General features: G+C 44.2%; 1 protein-coding gene across 3 annotated transcripts in view; it reads right to left on the reverse strand.

Moving 5' to 3' along the window:
* CYRIA (CYFIP related Rac1 interactor A) overlaps positions 1–14,483 on the reverse strand; it is a 58,834-nt gene extending 44,351 nt beyond the window's left edge. For all 3 annotated transcript variants that reach the window (XM_049818670.1, XM_049818668.1, XM_049818669.1), the window contains exon 1: positions 14,320–14,483. The gene's annotated coding sequence lies outside the window, so the exon portion shown is untranslated. The remainder of the gene's footprint in view (positions 1–14,319) is intronic.
* Between the last annotated feature and the right edge of the window lie 390 nt (positions 14,484–14,873).

Consider the following 14,873-nt stretch of genomic DNA (forward strand, 5'->3'; position numbering starts at 1 on the left):
CAAAGCGTAAATAGCAAAGATGCTAAATTAATTCTACTTGCAAATAAAGAGTTAAGTGAAGTTGCATTACAGAATGGACTACATAATTTTGTAGTTCAAAGGTGAAACAGAAGCGTTAAATAAGATGACATGTGCATCAGAGGCCAGACTCAAATCCTAACTATGCAACCACAATATTACTTCATGTTTTAGAAGTCCCTTCTCAAGAAGTAGAAAGTCTATGTTCCAGAATGAAGTAACAAGTCTGTATTTTGATTTAAGATATAAAAAATAAAAAAGGAGCAGCAGCAGAGCACACTTATCAATGTATGTACTGAAAAAGCACAGGCTCATTAAAGCCTTTACTACCAAGCTCATACTATTTAAATATTATGCAGAAAGATGCAAGAGATGTTGATGGCAATACAGGTACTTCAGGACGGTTCATCCTTAGAGCATCCTGACCAGAGCTTCGATTCTGTCCCCAAGCAACCCTCAAACCACAAACTGAACCAGGAATTCCCAGCCCAGGAATGGCACTTGGCCTGTCACTGTCCACGTGGGGACCAGGAGCTCAGTTTCTGATCGCTGGACCACTTCCAGGTGGAGGGCTATGTGGCCAGTTCACCAGACAGCCTACGTCATCCCAACGGCTATTCCTCATCTCCTACAGAAGAGAGGTGGTGAGACAGATGGAAGCGCTCCACATACTAGAGTCAACCCGTAAGTTGTCTGTTGGATCAGACTCTGCTAAGTCATTAGGATGCCAATAGCTTTAACACTGCTTCAAAAAAAAAAAAAAAACCAGACAAAAAACCTCCCATGCCCTACAGGTTTTGCTAAATATAAAGTTAGATTTGCACCTCCTTGAGAGCAGGCAATCAGACAATTAGAAGAGGACCGAAACATCTGCTTCAGACAGGGATTCCCCAGACAAAACTTCCCAAGGATCATGACAACTCAGGTTTGCGCAAGCAGGTTGCTACTGCTCCTTTAGTTAACAGAAGGCAAAGCTTAGGACAGGGATAAATTTTACACTACTGCCAGGATATACATCCTCTGGTTGAGGACACTGTAGATGCCATCTGCTTACATTTCATTTATTCATTTTGATTTAAAATGCCAGGCCATAATTCTTCATAATTTTTTTTTTTTAAACGAGCACTTTCCAAATGGCTAATTACACCTGTGTATTCCCTAGGGCTTTTCTTATAACAACAATACGAAACTCAATTATTGTATGATTTCAAGTTGCTCTGGATTATTTTTCCAGCTTTCCAGACACAGCTTTTCACTTTCAGGTTTGACAGAATTTTTTCTCTTACCTTTCTAAGCACACAAAGAAAGATAATCCTGCCATTGCCTTACCAAAGAAGCTGCTGAATCCCAGCTTCCTGGAAAGCAGGATCTGTGGCCACATATATGTCAGAAAATAAAGCAGATCAGGGCACACAGCCACACTCTGAGCTTGGAACCAGTGAGCATGGTAGAGCTCGTGGCTGTACAACTAAAATCCTATCCCTCCAAAAACAGCCTGGCCAGAGCCAAAGAGCCTTTTGGAAATGATCCATCGTCTCTCCTAACCCCAGAACTATGCTTGGGCATTATCTGGGAAAGCGTTAGTTGGCACAGGACAAAACTGTGTCACGAACAGTACTAAAAATGTAACGGTACAGTCGCATGCCATATCCATTCCTTATTTAGTTCCTACTATGAAAATGCATCACAATTATAGTACCCAGTTCCTTCTGGAGAACATCATTTTTAGAAGTTAATTCCATACGTAGCCAATGCATTTCAGAATTAACAGGTCACCTTTTCCAGGCATTATAGCTTCTGCCTTTAATATCACATCTTCACCTAGGTGATAGTTGCCTTCAAACCAAGAGAACAGAACCAAATAAACGTGTAACAGTTGAGCCTTTTTTCCCCCACATGTATTATATGCAGCACACGTGAAAATATGTACTCTCTAGGTTTTGGAGTTTTTTAATGTGTTCAGACAGACTGAAGATGAGCATCTGACTTCTTCATTTCAGCAAACCTGGACTGCTGCCAGTAGAACATTGGTCCTGACTGTCAGCTGGTATAAAGCAGGCATAGCTCTACTGACGGCATCCCAATGCACAGCAGCTGAGACTGCTTCTCCAAACTTTACCCACATCGGGGTAGCGGGCAAGGAAGAAATTCACTTTACAAGATTAGCATTTCAGGAACAAATCTGTGGGGTTTTTTCAATAATTCACATACTTATATATGTCTTCACAAATTTGTTTCTTTCTTCTAAGTCAGAAATCCCAACTTATTTACTTTAAAAAAAATCATGCAAACCTGAATCAAAAACATTTACTCTTATTTTGCACAAAAAGAAACATAAGCAAGAAGTCTTTGTAAATGCAACAGAGGCATATAAAAATTTTCCAAAGGAAAACACAACTACCATGGTGCAAATGTGAATATAAATATTATACTTAGCAAGAATCACTGTGTTTAAAACTTTGTATAGATCTAAGTGGTTATGCAGTACCACAGGATACTGAAAAATTACACTGACAGTACAAAAACATACACCACTTTCACAACCCCTTACCTACAGATCATCTCACTACATGCTTCTTCATTCCCAACTCTGCTTACCTTGGAGTATTCTTAAAAATGTGATGAATAGTATTGTGCGTTGGGTTTGTGTGGCCAGGTTCTGGTAGCAGGGAGACTACAGGGGTGGCTTCTGTGAGAAGCTGCTGGAAGTTCCCTCCTTGTCCAACAGAGCCAATGCCAGCCGGCTCCAAGACGGACCCGCCGCTGGCCAAGGCCGAGCCCATCAGTGACGGTGGTAGCGCCGCTGGGAGAACAGAGTTAAGAAGGGGGAAAAAACTTCTCAACAGCAACTGCAATTGCAGCCAGAGAGAGGAGTGAGAACATGTGAGAGCCCCAGCCCTGCAGACCCCCAGGTCAGTGCAGAAGGAGGGGGAGGAGATGCTCCAGGCGCCGGAGCAGAGATTCCCCTGCAGCCCGTGGGGAAGACCCTGGTGAGGCAGGCTGTCCCCCTGCAGCCCAGGGAGCTCCACGGGGGAGCAGATCTCCACCTGCAGCCTGGGGAGGACCCCACGCCGGAGCAGGTGGATGCCCGAAGGAGGCTGTGACCCCGTGGGAAGCCCACGCTGGAGCAAGCTCCTGGCAGGACCTGTGGCCCGTGGAGAGAGGAGCCCACGGAGCAGGTTTTCTGGCAGGACTTGTGACCCCACGGGGGACCCACACTGGAGCAGTGTGTGCCTGAAGGACTGCAGCCCGGGGAAGGGACCCACGCTGGAGCAGTTTGTGAAGAACTGTCTGCTGTGTGAGGGACCCCACCCTGGAGCAGGGGATGAGTGTGAGGAGGAAGGAGCAACAGAGATAACGTGTGATAAACTGACCCCAACCGCCATTCCCCATCCCCCTGCACTGCTCAAGGGGAGGACATGGAGAAATCAGGGGTAGAGTTAAGCCCATGAAGAGAGAAGGGAAGGTGTTTTAAGATTTCGGTTTTATTTCTCATTATCCTAATCTGATTTCATTGGCAATAAATTAAATTAATTTCCCCGAGTCAAGCCTGTTTTGCCCATGACAGTAATTGTCGAGTGATCTCTCCCTGTCCTTATCTTGACCCACAAGTCTTTCATTATATTTTCTTTCCCCTGTCCAGTTGAGGAGGGGAGTGATAGAGTGGCTTTGGTGGGCACCTGGTGTCCAGTCAGTGTCAACACACCACAGTATTGACAAAACTGCATATTCTTCTGTAAAACCTTGACAAACCATTTATAACTGTTGGAGTACTGGCTGCCAACCCGGTCCAGTGAGTCCACCTAATAACCATCTGTTCCAGCCTAATAGTCCCAGATGATGAACTCCCACGCCCCAGTTTACGTGGGAATACTTTAATCATAGTCCCTTGAACTACAGGTACAATTTCTGTCTTTCAAAAAGATTAAAAGATGACAAATCCACCCAACAGTGACATCAACACTCGACTAAAGACCATCACTCCAATTAACCAGAAAACTCACTATCAGATCTTCCAAGAAAAACAACCAAAAACCTACAACACACCAAAACCACTCCCACGTAAGTGAAGTAACAAATTTATTAAATCCCAGCGATGATAACACTGCTGGCATGCGACAGACATCTGTTTCTCACAGATCTTGGCCTACATCCTAGTTCTGATGTGGAAAAAAAATAATTAATAAACCATCTTGAAAGAAAAAGTGACTTTAGATCCAGAATTAGTATGGTCCTTTTGCTTTGTTCCCGGGATACCTATGGTGACACTAGAAAAGGATGATGCTAGGAAATGACTGCTCATTACTGAGATCTTCATTTTCTCCAGCTCCCTTTGGACTCCTTGACAAAATGCTTAATTTCATAAGAAAGTAAATGCTTGGGTCGAAGTTCTCCACTTTTCACAGTTGCCAAAGAAAAAAGTCTTGTTTCCACAGGTAGATCCATTCTGCTGTGATTTCTAAAAGTCTTGTGTTAGACTAAGCAAGAAGAGAGACAGCTGATTTACATGCCCCCATGTCAAATCGTTTCACAGCATCAGTAAGTAAAGGGAATGTGCAAGGCTGATGAAACCCAAGCTGATCAATACTGTGAATCATTGACTTGGAGACAGTTTTGAATGCACGTGCAGGACATCAGCAGGCAGCACAGCTGAAGCTGACAGTTCGAGACCATCCTGGTGCTGGCTGCACACTCTGATGCCAAACCAGGAGCCCATCAAACACCACCTAGTAACCCATGGCAGAAGCAGGTTGGATCTTATTTAGAGCTGTTAATTGCCTTCGTTCTATGGAGAAAATGTGATCCTCATCAGTGGGAGGGCTATGCTTTTTGTCAGAATATTTCAAAGGAAAGTCAGGCAATTATTGCTTTACTGTACACTGAAAGTCACTGTAAGAATGCAGGGCAAGTGGCCTCAAGGACTTCTCCAGTCATGGAAAGGCACTGAGATGTCCAGATTTGCATTCTGGGCAAGTCTTCAGAGAATCACCTGAATAGCCTGTTTTCTGGAAAACTGGACATGAAACTTTTTAACAGTGAAAAATTAAGCAATAAACTTAGCCATGCCTACCTACAGCCACTGGCACAAGATGGGAAAATACCACCCACAGTTATTCTTTGACCACCAGCAGGAAACTGTCTGCAGGTTTGGAGGACAGCCTAATCCTTGAGAACTAGGATTTTTATCTGCTTTCCAAGCTCATTTGTATCCAACTTCCCTTCAGAACCTCTCATCCATATAGGGGAAAAAAAAAAGTTATTAGAAGAATGAAATGTTTTACTTCAATGTCAGTTGAAGGGAATACTACCACATACTCTGCTAGTAATACCACATTAAACACAGAAAGCAGAATGTCTTGTACCACGTACAAGAAACAAACCTACCTGAATAACCTCCCCCCCGATCCTCATCTTGTGATTCTCTCTAAAGCGAGTCATATGGCAGCACTTTTTTCCTTTTATGGGCAAAAAAAAGGAGAAAGGAAGTCAGCACCCGAGCAGGACTGCATTGCCACATGAATCAAGAAGCTCAGAGCTGTACTACTACTCACTCATCCCTACCTCAGTGCATTAAGAATATATACCCTCAGAGAGGGATACCATGAATCAACTGCCATTTACTTAATGCATATATAACTACATGTCACCAAGTGTTTCACGCTGAACTTGTCACTAGAGAATGTATTAAAAACTAAAGGATAGAGGGCATGTAATATATTTGCATTTGCTTATCTACCATCTCCTTTCTTTGTGTGAATGTCCTGTCAATAGCATGCGAACTTCTTCTTTGGGAAGCAGCTGTAGTGATAGTATGACGCAAAGCAGCAATTAAAATTATAGTACTTTGCCGCATGAATTTCCACACGTGTCCCACACCACCCCAGTGCCCACCACCCACACCCAGCTCAGTTCACCTTCCTTTTCTTCAGCAGCTCTACAAGATGGAGTCAGGGAAAGTTACTAATGACCTGACTTACCAAATTTGGCTTTTTCTGAGAGAACTATGGAAATTTCTTTAGCTCAACACTAGGGAAAGGTAAATGACATACAGAATTCGTTATGTATCAGGCAAAAAAAGGAATAAAAGCCTTGTTGTTCTTCTATCAAGAGAAAGAAAGAAATCATTGTTTCTGCCTCAATAACCGATATTAGAGTTAAAAGCCTAAATCATGAGGACTCCCACCCATAAATAGATAAAGAAACGAGAAATTATAAGGAAACACATCTCCTCTCCATGCACGGGTGATGGGATCAGCATTTTGTAAGAACTCCCATCTCCTGCCCAAGCACAGGCAACAGGGCGCATCAGCCAGACCACCACAGCGTGCACACAGCCACCCACAGGACACCAGCAGACATCTTCCGTGCAGTCAGGGAACATATTTGTCAGCCTTACAGGTACCCATCATTGATTCAGAACCACCTTGCTTTCCGTCAGCTGTTTATGTGCAGTCATTCAGAGTTCTATTTGAGTATTGCAACTTAATATTCGACAGCTTGCTTTGGGAGTGATCCTGAAAACAACTGAATTCAATTACATGAGTTATGCTTGCTGGGTCACAGCCCACGCATCAAAGTCAAAATACAGATAAGCATTTCCAGGGTCAGAGTCTCTGTCCTTAAAACTTTTTTTTTTTTTTTTTTTTTTTTTTTTTTTAAGGAAGGAAACAGTTTCCCTGGTTATCAGATCATTATCACGTCAGATCACATGGCCAAACCAGCAGACTTCACTAAGGAGTTTAAAATAATCTCATAATTTTTTGAAGTCTAACATTGCTCTTACACAGAAAATGTAATTTGTCAAATGTATGTGTGTATATATATATTTCTTACTGTTAAAGACTACCATTTGCTCCTTGGAAGCTTTGAAGTGTTACCAGTGCATATTTAATTCTCTTTTGACAAATGTTACTTCAGTATAAACATGGAATATTTCTTTAAAAAGTAGTATCTTAACTTGTAGGTGTCCCTTTGTCTTATGAATAAATTAGAAGACACTGAATAACAGCAACCGCAAAAGTACAAACACTTTATTACGATTGTGGTGACTCAGACTGCCAGGATTTGGCAGCCCACAGTGTTCCTCAGCAGCAGAACAAAAGGGGATTTTTTTTGGCGGATTTACTTTTAGTTCAGTAAAGGACAACATGATACTGTCTGTGCCATAATGAATCAAAACCTCAGTAAAACAAAGGCGTAAGTAGTCAGACCCCAATAATTTTTTTTTGTCTCACAGTATAAAAATGGACAAGCAGATTATGTATACTTCTAAGGCCTCTAATATGTGTGCTCTCTCCCTGTCTTTCAGGAAAAAAAATAATATAAATAAAAGTAGTAAGATTATCTAGTTGCAGAAATACAATTCAGTTCTACAGGCAACACATTCCCAGAATACTTGGAAATCAGGAAATATTTTCTGTTTTCCTCTTGAATACAAGAGATGTTGGTACAAAATAGTAAGTGGATTTTTTAACACCTTCTCTAATTAAAAACATAAACCCCGTAGATCTAAGTATCTCACTCTAACAAAACCTCTTGAGTATTCAGAGCATGAAACACATTTTGAGAGAGACTCGTTTTCCAGCATCCCCATCATGATCTCATTTGGAACAGCAAACCATCCCCGCAGTAATTGGTATTACAGAGCTCTGCTGCAGCACAGCCTTGTTGAGAGGGTGAGGGAAGTGTTCCAGTCCTACAGGGCATTTATGCTTTAATAATAAAAACATAGGAAAAACAGTTACACAATATCAGCTCCCATTTCCTCTGCCGCCATCAATTATTAGCGAGATGATTACAAACTTATTTCCAGAAGCTTCTAAAGATGCCAATGTCTGTCATGAAATCTTTATCTGAAGGAGTCACCAACAGTCTACAGATGATCCCTGAAGCAAAACGCTGTGCAATTACAAAGCAATAGAGTACAAGGAGTCAGACTGTGTATATGTGGGTGGCAGAAAGTATAACTGAGATGAAATTAGACTGTTCCTGGAAATAAAATATAACAAATTTAACAATCTAGCCTTCCAAAATCTAAACATCTATTTCTAAGATCTAAAAATATCTAAAGTTTTTAACAAATTTTCCCCTCACCATTGCCTCCCTCGCTCAATTTCCACAGCATTAAACGAGCCCCTTCCAAAGAATTGGGACAAGCAAATCATCTGTGCCAAATAAATACCACTGCATATCTCTCACGGAGGCTATTTAAACACAATTCTGGAATCAATTTACTGGAGATAGGATCATATGGACCAGTTACCAGAGAGAATTTTCCTTCTCCAAAACCAATTCAGCTCCGTAAGTGGCACCATCATTCAGCTTTTCCGTGCCAGCTAACAACCAACAGTAATGAAGTTTTGCCCCACAGCTCTGCATCTCTATTAACATGCATGAGAGAAACCAGAAGATGAACTTTCTCCCCCTCTTCCCAGAAAGCCATTAACTCAAGCTAACCTTCCAGACTTAATCCAGGGCAGCTGCAAAACAAAAATTATAATGATCAGGATAGATACCAAATACACTTGCAATAAAGAAAATAAAACAGAAAGCAGGTTTTCTTTGAAATGTCTTTGAAAAACAACAAAACAACCCCTTCCTCCTGCTTCCCAGTCTAACCACATTCAGCCTAGATAACAACAGTCTTAGGACTCTACCAGGCTCAGTTCAGTTGCAGAGGCAAATAGTACCGAGCTGTCTTAAAATACCCCACCTTTCCAGTAGGCGCTAGTCCATCAGGACATGGGTCTTCTAGCTGTCTTGCATCTGCTAGCCAAGCACAGACACAGTGGATGTTGTAAACCATTTCAGCAAGGATGAGATAGATGCCTACGCTGGACAACTGAATCAACCAGCCTCAAATTGTGTTCTAACCCCCAAATAAGGGCTTTCTCCTGAAGGGAACCTCAGTCTTACCAAATTCTGGCCTTCGTCCCTCCCAGATCTACACTTTTCTTAGATTTACTAGTCCATATGAGACTAGAAGCACAAAATGGACTCACGGGAGAATTTTGAGCATGGCTACAATAAATTTGGGTATACAATGGAAATTACAATAACTGGGATAGTAAGCAGGAAGCCATCTAAGCTAACAGGAAACAAAGTTGTGAAGTCTGTACCTTAAATGTCACCTGTCCTGGAAGCTCAAGAGGTACCTATGTTATTAAAAAGGGTTGTAAAACCCTCAGGCCTCCCCAGGAGCAAGATGCAAAGTCACCTCTTTCACAAGCTGATGAGGAAAGGAGTCATGCAATTTTGAAGTTTCAGATGAGAAGGTAAGAGCGTGCCCCCAAGCACCATTGAGCAATATAAAAGCATCAGGAAAGCAACCACAGAGGAAGTAAAAGTGGGTGGTAGGCTCTTTCCAGGTTGAGAGGCTGGCTCACAACTACATCTCTGCACGCCAGGGTAGTGCCCTAACCCACAGACTATAGTCTGTCCTAGACTATTCCCGCTCAAGCTATGAAATGGAGAAATATTTATCGAATGAAAGAATGAAACACCCATAGAAACCAGATTTCCCTCACCTGAATGCCTTGATTACAGGGCAGGAGGCACTCTCCCTCTGGCCTAATTAATTCTTTTTTTCAAAGTGACACAGTTGCAGGTGAAATAAAGGACAGCTTATGACATGCTGCTTGTTGCCCTCTCCTGGGAAGAGTGAGATGTGAGCTCAAGTTACTTCAAGCTGAAAAGGGGACAGAGAATCAAGCTTCATACTTCATAAGTAAGGGATGTAACTAATGCACCATCAAATATAAGGAGAAGAGGGAGAGATAAACATCATCACAAATGCTTCTTCCTCAACTTTGAGTAAATAGCTTACACTTACTTACTTCTTAGTAAAACAAGCTTTCCAAACCCTGAGGGAACATTCCCATCTCAGGATGCCAAAGACAGTTAGGCAGGAGAGAGATGCCGCTCTCCAGAACAGTCATGCTCTAACAGCTCTGGATGGACACAGAAATGAAGCTCTGTGCATCTGATTTTCCTCACAGTAAAAAATGTGCTTTCTGACATGAGTTTTACGAACATCAACCTTAGCTTTGAGGCATCTAATTGTAAAATAGGCCACTAAAATAATTTATGAATTGAGGCTGTAATACAACGGGGAGAAGGATTCCCCCCCCTCCCCCCCAAATCCCATAAATTATATATAAAAAAAGCTTCTAACAACTATTTAAATTTTAAGTTAAACCTATGTGCATCAGAGCTATAGGAGAGTACAGAATGGCTTTTATCTAAAATGTTCGTCTACACATCCCCTTAAAAACATCGAACCACCTCCAGAGTGTTATTAAATTGTGTGAACTCCAATGCCCATACGACTCGGTCACCCAGAGCTCATCACAGACAAACAGGGGACCAAACTCAAGATCCCAGTATGCTCCATGCCATATTCTAGACATGACAACTCCCATGCCATATTGATGCTCTTCAACAGGTCTGAGGGACACACGCTTATAGATCACATTTAAGACTTTACCCAAACTGGACTAGCACTTGTGACAGGCACACATAACACCACAAGTTCCACTGCTACTGAAACCATCAAAATGAACTTTTCACATTTTACAAACTTCGCAAATTCCTTGCACAGATTTACTCAAAAATAAGCCTCGGACTTACACATTTGTTTCACCTTTTGCACTGCCAGTCATCCCAACCATGGTGTTAAAAGTCGACCTGTCCATTGCCACTACGAACAGCCCTGTAGAAGTATTATCACGGACAGGTAAAAAAGGATAAAATGCACAAAGAAGTCCCACAGAGCACTAGTTTTGTAGTCTATTGACAGATTCATAAATTAGACAAGAATATTTCAGCCATTGGCATGCAAAAGTAATCATTCCTTAATTAAGGTAAGACTGACTGATATTTAATTTAATGTCAACATGAAGATACCAACTATGAGATTATTTCTAAACATTTTAAATCCACAATACTAAATAAAAACCTTTCAAGCACCTGTGTGTCAGTGCTGCACTGGGTCATACCTATCTTAAAAAATATTTGTCCTACATCTATTACTGTTATTTTTCCTACAGAAGCAACTACTGCTACCAGTTTAAATCAAGAACTTGTATCAAGCAGTATATAAAGACAGAAAATAAGACACGTTTTTCATTTTAATTGCAAGTGTGAATTGGAATTCTGTGAAAGTAGAAGAATGGTAAATTCAGTACTTCACAAGAATTAGGACCTGCACATCTCACATCATTCACATCACTCTCATCATCATTCACACGAGTGCATAGCAGCTTCTATTACAATTTTAATTTAAACAACAAAATTCAAATTTATGACTGTTTTTTGCAACTCTCAAGCTGCCCCATATATTAAATATTTTAATTCATGCCTCTCAAACTGTCTTCTCTGATTTAACGTTACTGTTTTGCATTCCTAGATAACGTGAGTAGAAAGCACTGCTAAAAGAATGATTGATAATACTGAAACAGATCCAAATACATACTGAATTCAGCACGGAGGAAACACTAAGAGGTTTTGGCTCCTTCAAATCAACGTATATTATTAGCATGCATATTCCTCTGTCCACTGATGTTATAGGTCACAATGACATACTCAGTTTGCCTCCAGGGATTTAATAGGAGACCTAATGACGTCTGGATTACATACAGGTTTTGGATATAGAATAATATTTTTCTGGTTTGTATGAAACGTGAACGGAACGATCAAGTTCATGTGCTACTGCATGCATTAGGCACCTAGTGCTAAAGAATGCCAGTGATTCTACAAAACTCTTACAGTTTCTCTGAAAACTTTAATTAAAAGGGCATTTGGAAATACATATAAGTGTGATCAATTAAAGAGGTCTTATTTATAGTATCTGTACACCTATAAAATACGATTTCTGTTAAAGTATGGGAATTGATAGTCATCTAAATATCATCTAGTATTTTTGACACACATTTTAAGCTCTCATTTTGTGTAACACACGACATGTGGAAATCTGCAACATACTGCACATGCAAATCCTCAATGTCTTTGTGAGACTACCATACTGCTGAGGACAAGATATTTCAGCCTGACAAAACAGTGTCAAAAAATGATGTCATGAAGACAAGCTAAGCACACTAACAAAGAATTATCTTCCCAGCACTGTAAAATTCACTAATAGACTCACTATTATGAAGAAATGACATCTGCTGACAGTAACTATGCAGTAGTATGCAAGATGATCACCATTTTTCCTTTGTGAATTAACCAAGTATTTTTTATTCTAATTACTGGCATACATTGTCTTTTTAATCACTTGTGGTTTATTTACTTTCTGTTTTTAATAAAGAACAGAAGTTCATGGAAAAAACCCTAAGTGTCACTGCAAAAACAGCACAGGAGGGTAGTGAAGAAGTACAGAGCAGGATCCAATAAAAGATTAGAAACCATCTAAATAACCCTGAGAGCCTCGCTTATACTTGCCATAGTTTACATTTAAGTGTAATCTTAAAGACCAGATAGACTATACTACAGCGGTTCAAACGGAATAATTTTATTCTTAGTTGCTACTTTATGCTTTTTATGAATTTAAGTCAAACCCTTCATGCTATTCCCATAATCTGTAATTTCATTTCATTAAAACATTTTTTTTTAAGTCTACCCTAGGAAAGCTAAATTCATGAGTAGTAGGGCTTTATTGTTAGTTTTTAATTTGGGCCTGGTGAGGTGGGGTGTTAGGGGTATTACAGAAGAAAGAAGAATCCAACTTGAGAAATTACAAAGTTTATTCCTTAAAAAAATAAAGTAGTACGTTGCTGATGTGTAAGTCTTCCTTGCATGTTATAGAAATATACAAGTTAGCATAACAGAGAAAAGGGAAGTATCAGCTTGGTTCTTCCCTGTGTAATATGAGTTGGGGTATTTTTGTAGAGCAGTGCTGAGCATGTGAAATTCCTTGCCCACAAGGCAACCTCATGTCACGACAGCATTTCATTCCAGATCTCCCCACCTAAGAGTTCACAGCCAAAGCCGTTTTCATTTTTTTCTGTCCTTGCAGATGGTGAGAACAGGAGAAGCAAAGCAAAAACATCCCTGTCCCCCTTAACTTACCCCTTCCCCATACACATATAAACTGCCTTTAGGAGCTAGTGGGAAAAAAAAAAGCAGAGGGTGCAAAGATGAGCTGTATGGCAGTCAAAGACTACCAGGAACAGGCTGGAAACCAACACGCGTCACCACCCTCGGCAAGTTATTACCAACACCACCGAAAGCATGTGAAGTTAAGAGTCTTGCTGTCTTGCCAGTGAATTATGGAGCATTCAATTTTACACAGCGGCGTCACGTATTACTAAGACCTTAGCATAACAAACCCCAGATAAATAAAATTAAGGCTAACCGGTCTCGAAATTACATTAGGGAAATAATAGTAATAGGAAGAACAGATGCAAGCGCAGCATCTGTTCACCGTAACACATCTCAGCGTGGACAGAGATTGAAACACCGAGGTGAACGCCGCGTTACAGCTCGTGTTTTTCACCTCGCGCCTAGCGGCATCCCTCTGGAAGCACCGCGTTCACAGCAGCTGCATCCAACAACAACCGACCAGCAGCCGAACACAAAGTTCTGGGGATAACCGAAGTTGGGAGCTTAATCCCCCCTCTCTGCCCCCGCCACCGCACAGGGCGTACTCACTGCAGCACGGCGCTACGCCGGGCGGTCCGGTCGGCGTCCTCGGCCAGCCTTACAGCTAAGCCGGGCTCCGCTGGGCCCGGGGGCAGGCGGAGGCAGGTCCCCGCACCGGCGCTGCTCTCCCCGGCAGCCGCGGAGCCGCCGGCCGGCAACGAAAGCCCACAGACTTCCACCCCGGAGGGCCCGTGCCCGGGGGAAGCGTCTCCCCCGGCGGGGGCTCGCACGGCAACCGACGCCTTTCCAAACGCAGCCGGCAGCCGAGGCGAAGCGAGCCCTCCCAGCGCCCGCCGCCCCGGCGCTACAGGAGCCGCCAACGCTCTGGGGCCGGCGCTCTCCGGGGCAACAGTTGGCCGTGGCCCCCGGCCCCCGCCGCCGGGCCGCCCCCGCGGCGGCGGTGCGAGGGGCAGGGGCAAGCCGCGCCGCCCGCGGCCCGGGCCGGCCGGGGCGGGGTGACCCCGCACCAAGGAGCGGGCACAAAGGCGGCCGCGAGGGCAGGGGGGCGAGGGGAGAGAACCGCGGGGGCTGCAGAGCCCCGTCCCCGCCCCGCCGCCGGGGGGCTGCTGCGAGAACAGGCGGCGGAGGTGGCGCGGCTCGGCTCGGCCCGCCCGCCCCCGCGCAGCCGCCGGCACCCCCCGCCCCTCCCCCCCCGCTCACCTCAGCCACCCGTCGCCGCTCGCCGCCGCAGGGACCCTCGTCCATCCCCCGCGCCTCAGAGACAGCCGGCGGCACTGCGCGGCGCGGCCCAGCCCGGCCCGGCCCAGCGCGACGCTCGCAGACCCGCCCCGCGGTGGCTGCGTGCGGCTCCCGCCGGCAGCCGGCCCCGGGCGGGCGCGGCTCCCTCGGACCCGCCTCCCGCCGCCGCGGGCTGAGGGGGGAACAGGGACGGGGACGGAGGGGGGGGGGGGGGGGTGAGGCGCCCTCCGGCGCCCGCGGGGGCAGGAGCGGGAGGAGGGGACCCCGGGACGGCGGCGGAGGGGGAGGGGGAGGCGGCGGGGCTCTGAGCGAGGGGAGCGGGGAGAGGAGGCGGCGGGGGAGCGGGGTCCCTCGCCTCGCCTCGCCTCACGTCGCCTCACATCACCTCACATCACCTCGCCTCGCCTCCGCACAGACCTTACGCGGGGACCCTCCGGCTCCTCAGCCCGGCGGCTGGCGGGGGGGTCTGGGGGGGTCTGCTTAGAAATAAGGGCAGGGAGACGTGCGGCTGTTAC

This window comes from Accipiter gentilis, chromosome 16 (assembly GCF_929443795.1).
Source record: "Accipiter gentilis chromosome 16, bAccGen1.1, whole genome shotgun sequence".
NCBI classification, from domain to species: Eukaryota; Metazoa; Chordata; class Aves; order Accipitriformes; family Accipitridae; genus Astur; species Astur gentilis.